This window comes from Lactuca saligna, chromosome 4 (assembly GCF_052625555.1).
Source record: "Lactuca saligna cultivar CGN05327 chromosome 4, ASM5262555v1, whole genome shotgun sequence".
NCBI lineage: Eukaryota > Viridiplantae > Streptophyta > Magnoliopsida > Asterales > Asteraceae > Lactuca > Lactuca saligna.
In genome coordinates, this window is record NC_136420.1 from 106,771,011 (window position 1) to 106,778,988 (window position 7,978).

Below are 7,978 nucleotides of genomic sequence, written 5' to 3' on the forward strand. Positions count from 1 at the left end.
AACACCACTGCCCCCAACTCTAGGTCATGGGTGGGATACCTCGTCTCATGAGGCTTCAACTGCCTTGATGCATATGCTATCACATGCCCTCTCTGCATGAGCACCGCTCCTAACCCCAAGATCGATGCATCACAGTATACAACAAAGTCCTCCATTCCCTCCGGGAGGGCTAACACCGGGGCCTCGCATAACCTTTGGTGAAGCGTCTCAAAGGAGGCCTGCTGCTCGGGGCCCCATGAAAAAGCGACACCCTTCCGGGTCAACCTAGTTAGTGGCACTGCGATCTTAGAGAAATCCCCGATAAATCTCCGATAATAACCGGCTAACCCTAGAAAACTCGTGATCTCGGAGGGTGACCTCGGCACCTCCCAACTCATCACCGCCTCAACTTTGGCCGGGTCGACCAATATCCCTTCTTGGTTAACAAGATGTCCTAGGAACTGAACCTCTCGCAACCAGAAATCACACTTGGAGAATTTGGCATAAAGCCTCTCCGATCTTAGAACTCCGAGGATCTCCCTCAAATGCTCCTCATGCTGCTCTCTAGATCTCGGATATACCAAAATGTCATCAATGAATACAATCACCAGCCGATCCAACATCGGCGTGCACACTCGGTTCATGAGATCCATGAACACTACTGGGGCATTGGTGAGTCTGAAAGGCATCACCACAAACTCATAATGCCCATAACGCATCCTAAACACTGTCTTCTGGACGTCCTCATCTTGCACCCTCACCTGATGGTAGCCAGACCTCAAATCGATCTTGGAGAACCAAGATGCTCCCTGCAACTGGTCGAACAAATCGTCGATCCTCGGCAACGGGTAACGATTCTTGACCGTCAGTTTGTTTAACTCCCGATAATCAATGCACATCCGGTGTGAACCATCCTTCTTCTTGACAAACAGAATAGGCGCTCCCCACGGCGAGCTGCTCGACGAATAAACCCTTTCCCCAGCAGCTCCTAAAGCTGCGAGGATAACTCTTGCATCTTTGGAGGTGCAAGACGATAAGGCACCTTAGCGATAGGCGCGGCCCCCAGGACCAAATCGATACCGAACTCTACTTGCCTCACGGGAGGCACACCCAGCAACTCCTATGGAAAGACATCCGGGAACTCACTCACTATAGGAACCTCCTCCACTGACCTCGGCCTCTTAGAATTAACCCGCGTATCCGACACGTACGCCACAAAACCGTTACAGCCCTGCTGTAGACACTGCCTCACCCTAGCGACCGAACAAAACGCTGATCTAGAACGGGTACCCTCGCCGTACACTGTAAGAACTCCCCCACTAGGGTCTCGTATGGTCACTAGCTGTCACTCGCAGTTGATAACCGCACCGAACCTGCTTAACCAGTCCATGCCCAAAATGACACAGACATCCCCCATGGCAATAGGAACCAAATCAATCGGGAATTCAACACCGAAAATCTCGAGTACGCACCCACGGATCACCTCCGTGGCATATATCACCTTTTCGTCAGTTATGGAAACTCTCAGAGGCTGACTCAGCGCCTCGCGACTAACACTGATGTGCTGACTAAAAGCCAAAGATACAAAAGACCAACTCGCACCCGAGTCAAATAATACCAAGGCAGGTACAGAATTCACAAGAAAAGTACCTACGCATAACATAATATAAGCATAATATCTCAACATTACAATAAATACACAAAAGAATATATACCAACCACGACATCGGGCGTTGCGCGGACCTCCTCCGCAGTCAACTGAAAAGCTCTCCGCGTGCCCTCGGCGCCTCGGCCTTCACTGGCCGACTCTCGGTAGCTCTGATGGTGGCAGGGGCAGATCCCTGAGGTGCTCCCTGCGCTGATCGCCGTAACTGCGGACATTCCGCCTTCTGGTGTCCGATCTGGTTGCAGTGAAAACATACTGCGAACCCCTTGGGGCAGTCCTTGGCCATATGCCCCTCCTTGCCACATGTGTAGCAAGATCCAGCTCTACATACTCCATCATGACCCTTGCCGCACTTTCCACAAGTGCGGCCCTTCTGGCTCCCTGCCTTGGGATCAACGGGCTTGGCCCGCTTGGCTGCCGGCTGGAATTTTGCCGGTCGCCGATCCCTCCCCTGAGAGTCAACCTCCTCCCTAGCTTGAGTCTCCAGCTCGATCTCCCTCTTCCGAGCATTTTCCTGAAGCTCAGCAAATGTCTGGTACGAGGAGTTGCCACGAACTCCCGAATGTCTCGCCTCAAGATACTCAAATACTGGCTCATACGTGCCTGCTCAGGGCAGAACATCGCCCTCTCGTGGAACATCCTGGTAATCACCGTAACAGACTCAGTGCCCTGCTTGAGGGTCAGAAAATCATGGGCCAAACGCTCCCTCTCCACCTGAGGAACGTAATCATCTCGGAACATGGTAGTGAACCTCTCCCAGGTCACCGCCGCAAGCTCAGCAGGTGAAAAGTGCGCTGTCACAAACTTCCACCAGTCCTTCGCTCCCAAGCGAAGTTGGTTCAGCGCAAACCGTACTCTCAAATGCTCAGGAGATGAGCAAGTGAAGAAACACCCCTCCATGTCAGAAATCCATCTCATAGCCACCACCGGGTCCTGTGTCCCATCAAACTCTAGTGGTTTCGTGTTGTTGAACTCCCGGAATAGGAACGCATCACCACCCTGCGGCCTCGCAGCAGCAACAGCTGTGGTGGCCGCCGCAACAGCAGCCTCAGAAAGAGTAGCATAACGCTCGTCGAAAGTATCAATCAGCGTGGTCTTAATAGACCTGAACATCTCTGGTATCTCTGCCATGATGGCCGCAGCCACCTCCTCGTGGATGATCTGACGGATCTCCTCATCACTAGCCCCAACGCCCTCCGGCAAATGACGTGTCCTCACCATGATCAACCTCTGAAATACAACATACGATAAATTAGAATCCATTCGAGTATACTCACACTTGACAACTCATCCCTCCTTGATCCTTGGCATTCCGAAGATTCTTACTCGGACGGTCGGACCGTACACCGCCCCGGTGCTTTCAGTAGTACGGGCCCAATACTACTGTCCACACCGTTTCAGTATACACCCCAAATCCTCCTCTTCGAATCCCAATTTCCAAGTACTCTATCACTTTCTAACAGATCTCTCATAAGCTCCTCATTGCTACCTATTCACTCTCAAGCATCTCATAGCAGCTCACCCCTCCCTAGGCTAAGGCATCACAAATCAAGGCACTCTAGTCCTAATAGGAATACCTAGCCTACTTTAGCAAGAGAATACATCATAACAATCTCATAAACATATAATATAAGGGTATTTTGGGAAATCACCGTTCGGGCGCTGACTGATTGTACACACGTTTCTTCTCCGAATCTCTCTAGAAATCTTTTACTTTTAGAAAAGTTGGTTCTCTTTTGAAAATATTTTCCAAATCCTCAGTTTGAGTTCAAATACTCCCGACGGTGTACCCGAATCCCTCAAACCAAGGCACTGATACCAACTTCTAACACCGTAAATTTCAAAACAAATTTTTCAATTTTTTTTATAAAAACATAATTCACTTAATGTTCATAAAACAACCATGTTTGAAATTCAATCCAAGTAATTCAAAAATCCCAAGATCTCAAAATCATAAATCCCATGCGTGTGTACTGATCAAGCCGGCGCCTTCCCACAGTCGTCACTAGAACCTGAAACAATAACACCAAACATTGTAAGCACAAAGCTTAGTGAGTTCCACAAAATACCACATATAACACATATTAGCCACTTGAGGCTATAACTATGTGGGTCCGTGCACCCAAACTCCGTGAACCCTCAGGTTCTAACTCTATAAACATGCACAGCATAAATCGCAACGAATAATGTAGCGCTGAAAAGAGTCACATTGTGTGCTTTGAGAGGCCCTTAATTCAATGAAATGATACCAATAAACCCATGAAATCTAGAGACCCCCTTAAAATACTTGTAGTGTAATATATATATATATATATATATATATATATATATATATATATATATATATATATATATATATATATATATCTTAGTTGATTAGCTGATTGAATATTAACTTCATGGTTTTTCATAACGATCACATTCATATAATGAAATGATTAAATTATATTTTTGAGAACTAGATCTCTTAATAGATTTATAAAGTAAATATCAATGTTCTCAAAATAATTAGTTCTATAGGCAAAAACGTTTTTACCATACTACGGTGATGACTAATGCCCCAAAAATGACATTAACTCATATACATAACCGATATGCATCACCACATCATGTTCCCCAGGGTGCGAGCATAGGAAAGGAGATCCGTGCCTCGACCCATACAACACTACATCAAGTTGATGACCGGTATCCCTGGTGATCCATAGCCACTATTCACACACATTTCACACACACTTGCTTTGTGGCCCCCTGGTTAATAATTGAGAACATGTGAAAGGAAAAGTCATGTCTCATTCGATGACACAAGAGTGATGAACGACAACCCTAATGATTCGTATCCCTGACTTTGATCATGTAGCCCTGCACCAAAAACCATGCATGGTCCCCTTATAAAGAACATAAGGAAACAAGGCATGTATGGGCCCATTAGCACACCGCAGTGATGACTGATGCTCCTAAAATGACAACAACCCATACACAAGACCCACTTGCAACCCCATACCAAGGTCCTCAGGATGTGAATATAAGAAAGGAAATTCATGGCTCGGCTCATACGATACTAGATCAAGATGATGAACGGTATCCCTAATGATCCATAACCACGACCCACACACAGTTCACATGTGCTCGCTACGTGCCCCTTAGCTGATGATCAAGAATGTGTGAAAGGAAAGCCGCGTCTCGTTCCGTGAAACTAGAATGATGTCCAACTACCCTAATGACCTGTATCCCCAACTTTGAGCAGGCAACCCCGCACCCGTACCATGCATGGTCCCCTGACAAAGATCATAAGGTAATAAGATGTGCTTCGGCACTTTACAACACCGCGGTGATGATTGATGCCTCCAAAATCAGATCAAACTATATACATGATCCACATGCATCCCCACACCAAGGTCCCTAGGGGAGAGAATAGGAAAGGAAATCACTTCCTCGGCCTATACAACATTAGAGGGAGTTGATGAACGGTACCCCCCTGATGATCTGTAGAGACAATTCACACATATTTCTCGTGTACTCGCTCTGTGTCCCCTGGCTGATGATCAAGAACATGCAAATGTAAATTCACATCTTTTTCTTCTATAGTAGATTAAAAACCGCCAAACCTAATGATCCGTATCACATATGTTGAGCATGCAACCCCACACCCATACCGTGCATGGTCCCCTACCAAAGAACATAAGGAACCACGGTGTATCTAACCCATCACCACACTGGGTGATGACCGACCCATATACATGAACTACATGTATCCTGTACCATGGCACCCCAAGGTGCAAGCATTGGAAATGAAATCAGTGCCTCATCCTATACAACATTAGATAAAGCTGGTGACCGATACTCCTTGGTCATCCATAGGCATGGCACACACACATTCATGTGTACTCGTATAGTAGCCCCCTACATGATCACTAAGAACATGAAAAAGGAATTTCGCCTCTTATTCCATGAGACTAGAGTGATGACCCAATGAGCTATATCATCGACTTTGATCACACAACCCCACACCTATACCATGCATGGTACCCTTACGAATAACATATGGAAATAAGGCTTGTCTCGGACCATCACTACATTTAGGTGATGACCAATGCCCCTAAAATGACATCAAACTGTTTATATGAACCACACGCATCCCTGTATCATGGTACCCTGCTTGCAAGAATTGGAAAGGAAATTCGTGCCTCGTCCGATACGACACTAGATCGAGCAGATGTACGGTACCCCATGGTGATCAATAGCCACAACTCAAAAAGAATTGATGTGAACTCACATCGTGGCCCCATAGATGATGATTGAGAACATGTGAAAGGAAAGTTACACCCCGTTCCATTACACTAGAGTGACAACTGACAACCCTAATGATCTTTATCCTTGAACTTGAGAAACAAACCTCGTGCCCATACCACACATGGTACCTTGACGAAGAACAAAATAAAAAAAAGGGATGTCTCGGCCCATGTCCACACCATAGTAATGATCGATGCCCCTAAAATGAAATCAACCCATATAAATGATCCACATGCATCCATACACCATTGTCCCCAGGGTGCAAGTATAGGAAATAAAATTCTTGCATGGGCCCATATAACACTAGATCAAGCTAGTGATCGGTACCCACGGTGATCCATTGTTACAGCCGACAAACAGTTCATGTGAACTCACATCACGCCCACCTGGTTGATGATCAAGAACATGAGAAAGGAAATTTGCGCCTTGTTACATGACACCGAAGTGCTGACCGACAACCGTAATGATTTATATTGGTGACATTTAGCACGCTACCCCGCACACATACCATGCATGGTTCCTAGTCGAAGAACATAAGGAAACAAGGTGTGTCTCAGCGCATGCGACCACCGTAGTGATAACTGATGCCCTTAAAAGGACATTAACCCATCTACATTACCCACACACATCCCCGCACCATGGTTCCTAGGATACAAGTGTAGATAAAGAAAATCATGCCACGACCCATACAATACTAGATCCAGTTAATGATTGGCGCCCCTGGTGAATAATAACCATGGCTCACAAACAGTTCACTTGCACTCGCACTATCGCTCCCTATCTTATGATCGAGTGCATGTGAAAGGATATTCACGTATCGTTCCACGACACTAGAGTGACGAACGAAAACCCCAATGATCTGTATCTCCGACTTTGAGCAAGAAACCCCGTATGTACACCATGCATGGTCCCCTGACAAAGAACAGAAGGAAACAAGGCGTATCTCGGCCCATGACCACACCATGATGATGACCGATTCCCGTAAAATGATATCAACCCATATATAAGACCCACATGCATCCCTACACCATATTCTCTAGGGTACCAGCATAGGCAATGAAATATGTGCCTCAGATCATATATCACTAAATTATGTTGATGTTGGGTTTCCCCACTGATCCATAGCCATAACCTGCACACAATTTATGTGCACTAGCCCCATGCACCCTAGATGATGATCGAGAACACGTGAAAGGAAAGTCGTGTCTCATTCCTTGAATCTAGAGTGATGACCAGAAATCCCATGATTAGTGTCTCTGACTTTGAACACGCAACCCCGTGCCCATACCATCCATGGTCCCCTGACGAAGAACATATTGAAACTAGGTGTGTCTCAACCCACCACCATACCTACGTGATAACAGATGCCCCTAAAATGAGATCAACACGTATACATGAACCACATACATCCCCGAACCATGGTACCCATGTTGCAAGCATGGGAAAGGAAAATTTGCCTCCGACAGTACGATACTAGATCGAGTAGATGAACGGTACCGCTCAGTGATCCATAGCCACAGACCACACACAGTTCATGTGCACTCGCATAGTGTCCCTTTGGCTAATGATCGAGAACACACGAAAGGAATGTCAGGTCTCATTCCACAACACTAGAGTGACGACCGACAACCCCAATGATCAATATCCCCGACTTTGAGAATGCAACCTAACACCTATACCATGCTATTTTATTAAGGTGTCTAAGTTGTAACTAAACTGGTACAGTGTTATAAGTTGAAGCAAAGTCCTTTTAGGGTTGCCCTCATGATCAGAAATATCTGGAAATGATATTAAGAGAGAGAAGTATATTTTTTCAGATTATTATATGATTAATAAACTAATTGGAAGTTTTTGGAAAAATGATTTGTTAATATATTATGTGATTAATATATTAATTAGAAATAGATGGTTGATTTGTTAATTTATTATGTGATTAATAAATTAATATGAGATCAATTGTTAAATAATTGATTTGTTAATTTTTATGATTAATAAACTAATGTGAATTCAACTAGATTTGATTAATTATTAATCAGAAATAAT